Here is a 14246-nt window from a genome sequence, read left to right on the forward strand (position 1 = left end):
TCTAGGAACTCGCCAAGATGTAACGATGGACATTATTTGTTTGTTTGTTTGATTTGACAACATAAATTCACGACTTGCAATAAAATAATCACGATCTAATCCACCTGACTATTAATTCTTCGAATTCGCGGCGACACCGAGTATAATAAATAATTTTAGGGAATTAGCTTTATTACAATAATTTATGCATATATTAGTTCTCAGATTATTTAAGAGCTACTAGGAAGCACTTCAATTCAGTTGGCATTTCATTATACCAACGATTACATATTATACATCATCATAATACTTTATTGTAAGCAAAAGGTCAAGCGGTTCAAATAAATTTAACACACTGTATTAATTATATGTAGATGTTATCGGTTTTATATAAATGAATGAAATAATCAAATTTGTTTTATGGAAAAATTGGGTATAATTATGATAAACAGTTTGTTTCAGTGAAAAAAAAATTAGTTATTTCGAGACAAGTTACATTCAGATCATAAGATCAATCAGCAACTCACAGGAAACATCAAATAGTCTATAACTAACAACCTCTTGCTGAACAGCTTCTTCGATTTATTAATACACTAGCTTTTACCCGCGGCTTCGCTCGCATCGAATCCAGTAAATAAGTATCAGAAATCATTATAATAGAAAAGAACGAACTCGGTAGCTATATAAGAACCTGAGATATAGATCTTAGAATGTAGAAAAATTGCCAAAAACCTACAAAAATCCATAACTCCACATTGAATGACCGCGCCTAGCTCCTCTCCAACTCAACCGATTCAAGTGATCAAAAACTCAAAAGAAAGAAGGTGTTTCAGCGAGTGTTTTTAAACCAAAACGAACTCTGTAGCTGTATTAGAACCTGAGATATAGATCTTTGAATTTAGAAAAATTGCCAAAAATCTACAAAAATCCATAACTCCACATTGAATGACCGCGCCTAGCTCCTCTCCACCTCAACCGATTTAAGTGATCAAAAACTCAAAAGAAAGAAGGTGTTTCAGCGAGTGTTTTTGAACCAAAACGAACTCTGTAGCTGTATTAGAACCTGAGATATAGATCTTTGAATTTAGAAAAATTGCCAAAAATCTACAAAAATCCATAACCCCACATTGAATGACCGCGCCTAGCTCCTCTCCAACTCAACCGATTTGAGTGATCAAAAACTCAAAAGAAAGAAGGTGTTTCAGCGAGTGTTTTTGAACCAAAACGAACTCTGTAGCTGTATTAGAACCTGAGATATAGATCTTTGAATTTAGAAAAATTGCCAAAAATCTACAAAAATCCATAACCCCACATTGAATGACCGCGCCTAGCTCCTCTCCAACTCAACCGATTTGAGTGATCAAAAACTCAAAAGAAAGAAGGTATTTCAGCGAGTGTTTTTAAACCAAAACGAACTATGTAGCTATATTAGAACCTGAGATATAGATCTTTGAATTTAGAAAAATTGCCAAAAATCTACAAAAATCCATAACCCCACATTGAATGACCGCGCCTAGCTCCTCTCCAACTCAACCGATTTGAGTGATCAAAAACTCAAAAGAAAGAAGGTATTTCAGCGAGTGTTTTTGAACCAAAACGAACTCTGTAGCTGTATTAGAACCTGAGATATAGATCTTTGAATTTAGAAAAATTGCCAAAAATCTACAAAAATCCATAACCCCACATTGAATGACCGCGCCTAGCTCCTCTCCAACTCAACCGATTTGAGTGATCAAAAACTCAAAAGAAAGAAGGTGTTTCAGCGAGTGTTTTTAAACCAAAACGAACTATGTAGCTATATTAGAACCTGAGATATAGATCTTTGAATGTAGAAAAATTGCCAAAAATCTACAAAAATCCATAACCCCACATTGAATGACCGCGCCTAGCTCCTCTCCACCTCAACCGATTTAAGTGTTCAAAAACTCAAAAGAAAGAAGGTGTTTCAGCGAGTGTTTTTGAACCAAAACGAACTCTGTAGCTGTATTAGAACCTGAGATATAGATCTTTGAATGTAGAAAAATTTGCCAAAAACCAAAAAAATCCATAACTCCACATTGAATGACCGCGCCTAGCTCCTCTCCACCTCAACCGATTTAAGTGTTCAAAAACTCAAAAGAAAGAAGATGTTTCAGTGAGTGTTCTTAAACCAAAACGAACTATGTAGCTATATTAGAACCTGAGATATAGATCTTTGAATTTAGAAAAATTGCCAAAAACCTACAAAAATCCATAACTCCACATTGAATGTCCGCGCCTAGCTCCTCAACAACTCAACCGATTTGAGTGATCAAAAACTCAAAAGAAAGAAGGTGTTTTAGCGAGTGTTTTTAAACTAAAACGAACTATGTAGCTATATTAGAACCTGAGATATAGATCTTTGAATGTAGAAAAATTTGCCAAAAACCAAAAAAATCCATAACTCCACATTGAATGACCGCGCCTAGCTCCTCTCCACCTCAACCGATTTAAGTGTTCAAAAACTCAAAAGAAAGAAGATGTTTCAGTGAGTGTTCTTAAACCAAAACAAACTATGTAGCTATATTAGAACCTGAGATATAGATCTTTGAATTTAGAAAAATTGCCAAAAATCTACAAAAATTCATAACTCCACATTGAATGTCCGCGCATAGCTCCTCAACAACTCAACCGATTTAAGTGTTCAAAAACTCAAAAGAAAGAGGGTATTTCAGCGAGTTTTCTTAAACCAAAACGAAGTCTCTATCTTGAATAGAACCTGAGATATTGAGGATAGAACGTGTGTATGTGAAAAACTCCCATAAGTAATGTACAGGGGGAAATCGTATTTGAGTATAACTTGAGAATGGTGAAAATTAGATGAAATCCGATGGTTGATGGCTGATCTGTGCATCAATACCTTTCATTTAAAAAAAAATTAAGCGAATCGGTTGGGTAGAACGCCTGAACGGACTCGGAATCAATTTTTTTAATATATAAGATATTTTTTTACCTACCTTTCGACAATATCGTTTCATCAATTCGGAACGTTAATCCCCTTGAATCTTTCCGCTATTCCTGATTTTTAAAATACGAGGATAGTCCCAGAAGTATCTGGCCCAATGAAGAAACCACAAAAATATATTAATTTTTCAACGTAATCCCCCCATACACTTTTCCCAGCGGCGTTCGATAAGTTCGATGTGGAAATCTTTCACCACCGAGCAATTTTTTTGAATCTGGGAGTACAAAAAATAATCCGAGGGGGCTAAATCTGGCGAATAGGGTGTATGAGGTACCAATTCAAATATTAATTTTGCTATAACGGATGTTGTGAGCTGGTCCATTGTCTTGATGAAACAACATTTTCTTCTTAGCCAAATGCGGCCGTTTCTGTTTGATTTATTAGTTCATTTACAAAAGAGTCAATGAAGATTATTCTAAACGCATCCTAAAAAACCGACGCCATGACCTTGCCAACAGATGGAAAGGTCCTTACCTTCTTTGGGGCCGGTTCTTCCTTTTCATTCTATTGTTTTGATTGTTTTTTTGTTTCTGGTGTGAAGTGATGGACCCACGTTTCATCAATGATTATGAAACGACTTTATTTATATAAAACTTTGCCAAACACTCGATGGAAATATCTTCAAGACGCTGTCTCTGGTCCATTGCGAGAAAACGCGGTACTCATCTTGCGCACAGCTTTCTCAAGTCCAAATTTTCAGTTAATATGCGATGTACTGCACTTTTTGAGATACCTACTAGCGCACTTCCAGTCGACGATCATTCAGTATCGCTTTTAGATTTTCTTCAACATTTCTGGAACCATTTGGTCGACCACTGCGATGATGGTTTTCGCAGGTCGTCTTCAAACTTGCGTCAAGTATCATGGATGAAATTAAGCTTGAGATTGTTGTTTATCACAATATTTTGGGATATTGAGTATTGGGTATCTTATATTCACTTAATATCTATACATAATTTTATCTATACATGATTTTATTTTAATGAGGACTAACTCGGCGAACGAATGCGGTTTTTCTATTTTTCTTGTATCGACCTTTTCGTCTTTAGACTTTTTTCCAAAACCAAAAAGTTTTCTTAACAATTTTCCACTCCGTTCCAATTGATTCATCTACAAAGTGTATTGGTATCAAAGAAATTCTATTGAAAAACTAAATATGGATCTTTCGCAATTATTAATACAACTATTGTTCTCGGCAAGGCTAAATTCGTTCATTAGCTGTTTATATACCCGCATAAATTGAATTAATAATAAATGTTATCAAGTTTTCTCAATAGCTTCTCTCAACTATTTTTTTTTGTATCCACCCACACTTGTAAGTTAAACATTGTGAGCCTTCAAGACATTAGAGATCATGGTCAATACAATTTTCGCTTTCAGTTGGTAAATGCCAGATACATCCAAGGCATTCGATACATCAAGGAATTTATTCTTCAAATAGTGATGGTAAATTATGGAATAAACTTAATTTTCAGATTACAACTTATGCGAATTTCATCGACGCATTCTTTTATTGTTTCGAAATAATAAAGGTTAAATTAATTTCAGTTGCTGAAGGGAATACCTGTCTAATATAATAGCAGGTGTAACGAAGAATATAATTGTATAGGGACGCGTTAAAAAAATGTTAATGTATGCTACAAACCTCTTGACTACCTTCCAATATACATGAAATTGTGTGTGTGTGTGTGTTTGTTCCTGACCCAATTACTTAGTATTTTTACAATTTTCAGCAAACGTCGATGCTCGTTCAAGTATTAAAATATACAGGGTGTTTGGAGGGTGAGTAGTCATAGGAAAATGGTCGATAGGTGATGGTGTTGGCTACGTGTTACGCCTACTTAAACAACATTTTGCCTCAAGTTTAATGAGTAATAATTTTTTTTCTATTTTTCCAGAAAATCTCCATTTTTTTGTATAAAAACTTTAATTATTTTTTTAATAACCGCTGAAATGTTAAAAAAATGATGTCACTTGTTAGTGTAGTCTCACCTTATTCAGATTTAATCATAATTTCATACAAACTATTCGAAAAGAAATAACAGTGAAGTTAGGTTAGGTTTTCACCCTTTTAATACATTCGTGACGACAAACCGGTTTTTGTTGAGTTACCTGGTTAGTTATGATACATGTTACATACCGTTCGAAAGAATATTAACTAGAGAAGTTTTTAAAAACATTTGTAAATGCCATACACTGTATTTTTTTTTATTATTACCATCTGAAGTTGACATAAGGATAATTTTTTTTCGATTTGTGAAAGTTTGATACTTCACTGTTATTTCTTTCTGAATAGTTTGTATGAAATTATGATTAAATCTGAATAAGGTAAGACTACACTAACAAATGACATCATTTTTTTAACATTTCAGCGGTTATTAAAAAAATAATTACAAAAAAATGGAGATTTTCTAGAAAAATAGAAAAAAAATTATTACTCATTAAACTTGAGGCAAAATGTTGTTTAAGTAGGCGCAACACGTAGCCAACACCATCACCTATCGACCATTTTCCTATGGCTACTCACCCTCCAAACACCCTGTATAATTCAGTAGAGTACCTACTTATGTTAAATAATAAATTTTTGTAAAACATTTTGGATCTAAAATTTGAGTACTACTAAATATTTCACCTTTTGAATGAGTTGTTATGAATACACAGCGGATTTATATGCAAAAATATACCTGAAGTAAGAACAGAAATTTGAAAAATTACAATTACAAATTACAATTTGTTTTTCACGTTACCTATACGAAAATTTTAAACATCGATGGGAAAAGTTTATGGACTTAAAAGAAGATTACGTTAAAAAATAAATATATTTTTGTGCTATCTTTTGGTACTTCTGGAACCACCCTCGTATCTACATCTCGCTTCTATTTTGAATTTTTAAGTACAAAAGATGTTCCAATAAAAAGACTCCGTATAAACTCCAAGAAACTAACGGTTATTTAATGTTTTCAAATAATTAGTTGTCATACACCTGTGTCCTTCAAGAATATTCTTACCGACTGCAAACAATATTCAACCGGGTACCAGCAATTTAATCTGAAACATAACCTCGAAAAAATCCCACAGAAATTTTGTTTCTCGAAGTACCAATGTAAAAATATAATTTATGTATTCTATAAAATTGTAATAGTTCTTTATGTACTTTATCATTATATTTCTTGTTCCTTTCCTAAATAAAGAATAAAAAAACAAAAATTGTATTCAGAAAATCAACTAAATTAGAATTAAAACCGTAGATTAGGTCCTCGTTTGTTTTATTGTAAATGTAAAGGTGATGGTAGAATGAATTTTAATGACTTTATATCTTATTATAGTTTCCATAAATTTTTAATTGTTTTTTTATTGAATTATATATTGATCTAAGTGGGGAAGCTGCTGTAATTGTTAATATCTTGGAGAAAACTCCTATTATCATTAAAACGTAAAAAATGGTCACAACTGCTTACATGATTTCAGCAATCTTGATTATTCCACTCAAATTCATGATTAAATAGTATAAATTTTATAATTATCAGTTGACTAGTTTTTGAGATATCTTTGCAGCTGTTGAAAGAAAATTATAATTAAAAAATATTCTCACCAATAATCGACTATACCTGGATCATTTAGCACACCTTCGTCTTCTTCAAAGAGGTCCTGCAAGGTTGTTTTCTCTTTATTTTTCGAAAACTCGATTCCCAAGCATGACTATAAAAGTGGAAATTTCAATGACCTCTGCACCAGAATGTTGATACTTTGTTGATAAGATATCACCGCAAAATTGTTGGGTGTTGACGTTGGGAACATGGAAGCCTCTTTAAGACCAAAAAGCTAGACCCAGATTCGTCCATCTTTGGAGTATTGCTTGCACATTTGGAGCTAGGCTCCAAAGCATGCTCTGAGGAGACTCGACTCAGAAGAGAGCGATTCGATTTAAAGGCGATCAGAAACACGGACAGCTTTCCCACCACTGCCGTTTCTATAAGATCTACTCGATACGCAGACGCGGCTGTGTACAACGAATTCGTCTACAGACGTTTAGAACGTCACTTTATCGGGACTCCTTTTCTAAGTCTGTGGAATTAGCTTCCTCGAAGACTAAATCATACAGAACCTCAAGATCAATATACACAGACATTACCATACAGCAGGCACCACCAACAAAGTTCAGGAATCCAAATTAGTGAATTTAGAGACTCATCTTTGTTTTGAGTATCTGCTAACAAGTTTTTTTTTGAGAAATCCTTGCTGAGCGTGTCCAACGCTTTTTGTTATTTGCTTCTTTTCTGGACTGTGACTGAATGACACGAATTGTTTTCTATTCACGTTTTAAATGTTTTAAATATGATTTATGAGGAATAAATCAATATTTTGAACTTATCCACGTCACCAGCGCTGATTGAATACTATTTAGTTCATAAAAACATGAAAAATCGGTTTTTTAATCATTTGAAATATTATTTAAATGAGGTTTTTTTGCTTAAATATGAAAGTGTTTCATCATCTTCGGAATAATAGACACCAGAAGCAACGTATTAACAAATAGAGAAATATCTGTGTGGGAACCACCCCAAATAAAATTTAATTACAATGATTCCCACATTTTGGCTGTTAACCTCTCACTCGTGGCATAGCTAACAACAAGATGTACGTTACGAAATTGTGTTGGGCGCTGGCGTGCGAATTTCGTTGTCACATTCTTCATGTAATCGTGACGAACGTTGCATCCGTGATAATTCATGTTAGGTCGGTTTTTAATATGCATATCCGAGAAACGAATGAATCATCCTTATGACACCTTCTTACAGGATCGGTGATTAAGGCATCTTATAATTTTGTCTCCGTATAACCGATTTTGTTTACATATAACACATCACTCAATAAGTCGTGTGATTAACTAGCAATTACTTTCTCATTTGAGCTAAAATTCTTATCGTCGAGCATTTTTTTTGAGATATGCGAATACCCAATAGTTATTGGTGACCAGATCTGGTCTATACAGTGGATGAGGAAGCAATTCAAAGTGTAATTCGTTTAAGTTAACCATCGTTACCATCAACTTGTGAATCGGTGCATTGTTTTGATGAAACAGTTCACAAATGAGGTGGTTTTTCCTTGATTTTTGGATTCAAATAATCCAACAACTCCATGTTGTATTCACTATTGATTTTCTCTCCCTTTTGGAGACAGTTGATGAAAAATATTCCATGCGGATCTCAAAATACTGAAACCATAACCTTCCCTGTTGATTGTTGTGTCTTTGGACGCTTCGGTTCACCGGCTGTAGTCCACTCAGATGATGATAGTTTTGATTCCGGAGTGAAGTAATGGATCCACGTTTCATCCTTTTTCACATATCGATGCTAAAAATCTTATTTATTACGTGTAACATGCTTAAACACTACTCTGAATTATCAACACGTTGTTGTTTTTGATCGACTATAAGTAAACGCGGCACCCACTTTGAAAAAAGCTTTCTCGTGGTCAAATCTTCATGCATAATTATAAACACACTGTCTTCTTATATCCTCACGGACTCATCTATCTCACGCGATTCCAATTTACGATTAGATGTAACCAATTTGTAGACTGTTTTCTGGAGTAACCTCTATTGGACGACCAGATTAATCGGTGTTTAAATCCAGTAGTTCTTCTCCATGGACAAAGTCCGGATAACACTTTTGAAGTTATTGCTGAGCTTGCATCGTATTTTTTTTTTCATCAAGAAGCAATGATAAATTAATACACAAACTTATACAAAAGTAGCTTCACTTAAATGTGTTTCACTTTTTTCTGACTCATCGAAATGTCATGAAAGTTGGTACTTCATAAACGTCATATGGATTTGACAATGACAGCGTCATCTGTCTGTCAATCACATGACTTATTAAGTGATGTAATATCGATATAGTTCTTGTTGATCATAATGAACGTTCATTTTGTTTGCATCACGATCAACAATATTTTTTCATTTTTAATATTGTATTGAATTGATTTTGAATATCCGTGATTTAGCAATTGTTTCATCTGTCGAACTTAGGCTGGGATTATTTTGAATGAGTGTCTGCGGTCTTGCCCAAAGTAGCAGTCCATGTAATTATATGATCTAAAGGTTATTCACATAACACTATAGAAGAGTCATCTAAGAAGGCTAGTTAGTTAGTCAATTTTCTCTGCTAGACCAAGGAGTATGAAGACAATTTATTTTTTAGACGACGCCATCTCAAATTTGTTCGTTCTGTATTGCGTTTTGAGTGTTCCATGTAGTGAAAGTGACAGTTCCGTACTGCAAAACACTTTCGGGACGCTCTGGAGTGACTCTGGAGTGACTATAGCCACTTCAATGTTGACAGTTGACACTCTCATGATTTAGCATAACCTTAAATTTTCAATTTTCTGTTTTATGTTTATGAGTGGTCTAAATAATATTGTGTACGCCGCACTTTCAGTCCTTGACATACAAATAACTATTTATTGACATATTTCTGCTAATAATTATTTTAAGTTGTAAGTAATTTTCAATCAGAAGGGACCTAAAATCAAAATTGTTTTGATTAAACTAATGTGTGAAAATGAAAACAAAATCTAAAACACCAAAAACATTTATTCAAAAAGATGAGTTATTTGGATAATAATATGTTTTATCACTCACTACAATAAAATGGTAAGGTTTTCCAATGACATACTTTTTATTTATTTAAATTCGACGATTGACCTTTTCCTAGAAGATTATGATAATTGAATGAAGTTTTTAGCAACGTAACTAATGATTTCCAATGATTATTTCCTAATACATATTCTGAATTATTGTCGATTCATCTTCGTACTAATTTATATAATAAATACACAGTCAAATTAATTCAAACCAATTTACGTTGTAATCCCTAAAATAACGTTTTCCTCTATTCGACTAGAATATGGTTTCAAACGAAATATCCCGATTTCCATTCTATTTCCATGACAGTTTAGAAAATAGGCGAATACTATAATCAAGAAGAATTCTTTTGAGATACAATAGTACCAGAAATTATTTGATATATTTCAATAAAACCCTTTCCAGTGCCACCATGAACTTAGGAACGCATACAAAGAAAACAAGTTATTCAACATTTTCTGCATCTTTCCAAACTACTGGTTCATCTCCAGATGAAGAATGGTAAAGATAATTATTTATTCCAAACTTTGAAGCAATTCCATTATGTTTTGGTGGTATATATAATTATAATAATTACAATTTATGATAATTTTCTTCAGAATGTCTCTTTATAGCGAACAAATGTTATATATTGAATGACAAATGTAAAATGCTCAATATCAAAGCTCAAAATTGTGTAGTTAGGTAACAAACATTAATTAATTAATTAATATGACTAAAATAAGCTTTAAATCAAAATAGAATATCAGGAACAGTCATTTCAAGTCAGAGTTCAGTTTAAAATAAATCAAAATGGTATAAGGAGATTTCTGATTCACTCACAACAAACAACAAGGTAAAGCGAAGAAAAGGAGGTGATGGAATCGTGGATTATTTGAGAAACATCTATTTATATGTACCTACAGGGTATTCAAATCTAAATATAATTGCTAAAAAATACAGACCTAGAATTATATCACATAATAATAGTTATTATCGTTACATTTGTTTTGGTGATAATTGCCTCATAATTATTATGACCCGGATATTTTTATACACGATTCGTACATATTCTAAAGACTCCTAATATATTTTTTTCATAATATTGGGATCGTAGAGGTCGAATACGATTTATATCTTTACAATCAGTACGAGTTTTTCGTACAAGCATTTAGTACCGTTTATAACAAAATAAATTACTGTTTGAGAAACTCTATATACACCATATTTGATGAAGCAGCTCTAAAAGACACTGTATCAAAATTCCAAAGCAAAAAAGTAAGATCCGTGATACAATAGAAAGCGAAAAAGAAAAATGAAAGGTTTAAACAATGTTCCAGAAACTCTAATGATACCAAAGTGATAAGGACATAAGAAAGAAGCAAATAGATGTGACTGGGAGGAAATAAATAGCTTACGAAACATAGAAAAGACACTAACTAAGAACTGTTGGAAGTTGGAATGATATAGGAAGGAGCCATACCAGCCTACGCATCCAACGAATGTGACAAAAGTGTGCAGATCATAGGGAGGAGACTTCAGTTTATTTACTCCTTCTTCATTACTTCCCTGCATCCCCCAATCGATAATAGTTGGTAATACAGTATGGGGTTGACTCTTCTTGCTCTCCTACTTCGTCGTCGTCTTCTACGTTCCTCTATACCAGAGCTTGCCGCTATTTTGTTCTTCGCGTCGCAGGTCCCGTAGGTTTTTTATGATGAAGGTTGTTATTCAAATCAAATTATTCAAATCTCTGTTTTGCTTTTCTGGGTAGCAAACATTTAAAATATAAAATCATTTACATAAACCTGCGACTTTAGAAAAAGTATAACGGCGTCAATTCGTACAATTTCAACAAGCAATTCACGTCTCAATAATTAGTGAAGAATGTCCAATGTGGCATGAACTGTGTGGTACAAATCGATGTCCACTTGGTGTATATTTCTTCCAATTTAGGTCAAAAGAAGTGACTAATTATCGTTTTTTATCGCTTATTGTTGACCAAGTTGTTCCTATAGAAATATGGACCGTTGAGTTCTTCAGCTGAAAATCGCAAAGGGGTTTGAACGTTCTTGGATATCATGTGAATTGGTATCGTTTATATTCAACAATTTTGTCTGCTCATACATCCATTTATGAAGGAATTGTCCTCATACCTTAAGTGAACATTGAGTTGGGATTTTGGATTCTCCAGAGCTCATTCAGCCAACATAAGTCGTTGTCTGTGGTCGTTCACCTTGTGCTCCTGAGATAGTTTAATTGTGTACGAGTGCAAGCCACAATCACGATAAGTTTTGGTCTGCGGAAGGCCGAGTTCATGGCCACTATCAATTATTGAAGTTCAAAAGATCGTATTTTCGGTTATTGTAAGTGTTTTTTCCAAAGTTATTAATATTATCGACACAAAACTCAGGAGGTGATTGGTCATATGAAATTAAGATGGGTCTTAAAATTTCCCAGCCCATTCTTTACCAGGATATCACAAAAAGTGCTGACTGAAGTTGAGTTTTGCAGTAAAATTATAAACTAGAAATGTTGTAATTTCCGTGCATTCCCAAAGGTCTAAATACGGGTATTTTTTCAATATTCCTGTTAGATTATACGGGAGTGAAAGTTTTTGTTTTGTTTTATATAAAAATATTTTCACTCTTGCATTTATTTCTAAAGTAAATAACCACATGGATTGCCGTACATGTTTAGAAAAAAAAAACGAGTAACACCCTGTATAATACAGAATGCAACGAAATTATGTGAAAACTTGTGAATATTATTAATAATTAATTTTGATTCGTCTAATGAATAATTAAGTAAGAAAATCAAAATATTTAAATAAGAGTTTTGTTTACGGAAATGTATATTTTGTATAATTTTGCATACTATTCTTAAAAATATTGAATAAATGAATTAGTTAACATACCATACAGCAAAACAACCTGAATTTTGTGCAGCAGCTTCTTATATACCTTCATTAATGTTTCTAATGTGTACTTTATAATATATACAGTACTAATTTCCACCATGCAATGGTTTTCATAGTCGTTGTTTATCTCATTACTCATTTCAGTAAAACATTATTAATAATAAACCTGATTGACACACTGTGAGGTTAATAATAGTTGTTATTTCACCCAAAAGATCAACAATATGTCCCAATAGAAAAACATTAAATGGAATGATGCAATTAAGTTTGAATAACATTTGTTTTGATATTTTCTTTATGTCCTCAATCTCTCTTCCAGTATAGTTAACAACATTTTCAAAATAAATCACTCAATCACTTTTTTTCGTTATTCATTTAACTCAAATTTCCCAAATACCACAACTTCAAATCGATAAATCATAATATTGATTGAAATTAAGCCCAAAAAACCTGAAAACTTGACCTCTCATTACAGATATATGAAATATAAGACTGTGCTTGATATATAAGCACTCAGAAACTCACCGAATACCTGTCGTATCGCTTTGATTGGCTGTTACCTAAGGTGATACATAACTGAATCGATTGGCTTCAAAAGCTACCGATGAATAACTATGTCAAGCTTATGTGTGTCCCTGGGCAATCTAGAGGCCAGGAAATGAAAGGTTTCCTATCGATTTGGTATCATATTTCTCCAACAAAAGTTTAGTTGGAAATATCTTTCTGAATTAGTGGTTAGAAACCACCGGAATGCGACATATCTTATCAGAAGGGTAAGGTACTGATGTAGCTTATCATCTAACTCAAAAGAAATCGTCTAAGGCTAATCATAGGTTTGTTTATTGGCTACTGGTAAAAGACAAAGCTACTGGAGCTTATGTGAATCACTCATGATGCTCAATACACAAGATGTAAAGGTGGATGTTCACCCCATAAGCATCGATATCAAGAATCCAGATAGATTCAGGCCTCTTTGCGAGATAGGTTTCTTTGAATGATTCTTGATAGGATCCGGAGGAAATGGCTGAAATATTGAGCGTCCGATTGAATTCCAATCCAATCAAATATATAGTACTAAAAAGTTTCAGTGAATATAAAGAGAAAATATCAAGAAATTTCCAAAAGAATTACTGATACGTCAGTATCACAAATGTTTAGTATTTTATAAGAAAGATCTAATCAGATGACATAATTTGTGTTGGAAAACTTTCAGTGTCTGTAAAAAAACACAATTCATTCTTCGACAATACCAATAAACAATATTTTAATTTTATTTGAATTCCATAACCCAGTTCAAACACATTACTATGGAAACGATTTTATTATACAAAATCTTCTGATTTTATGGTCCTATTACATGACATAATTCGTAGAATTAACGTTTTTTTTGATGTTACATAAAGTATTGAGACATTCTAGAGCTTAATGCACTTGATATATCAGTATACGAGAGTTGGAAAAATATTTGCTCATACCTTGGGAGATTGTCACCTAAATTTCAGCAAATTTGGACACATAATTTTTGTCAGACACTCGTTAAAATTCAAACGTTGCCATCTCAGGCAAATTTGCGACAACGAATATCAGGCAAAAGAAGTTTGGGAGTTTTTGTTGATAATATACAAAAACCAAAATACATTATTAGAAATAGGAATATCAGATTTAAGTTTTTTATAATAAAATATAAGTGCAATGTCACCAAATATCATCAGATATTTCTTTATATTTGTTTTTGTACC

The sequence above is a fragment of the Diorhabda sublineata genome, chromosome 11 (genome assembly GCF_026230105.1).
Source record: "Diorhabda sublineata isolate icDioSubl1.1 chromosome 11, icDioSubl1.1, whole genome shotgun sequence".
In the NCBI taxonomy this organism is placed as follows: domain Eukaryota; kingdom Metazoa; phylum Arthropoda; class Insecta; order Coleoptera; family Chrysomelidae; genus Diorhabda; species Diorhabda sublineata.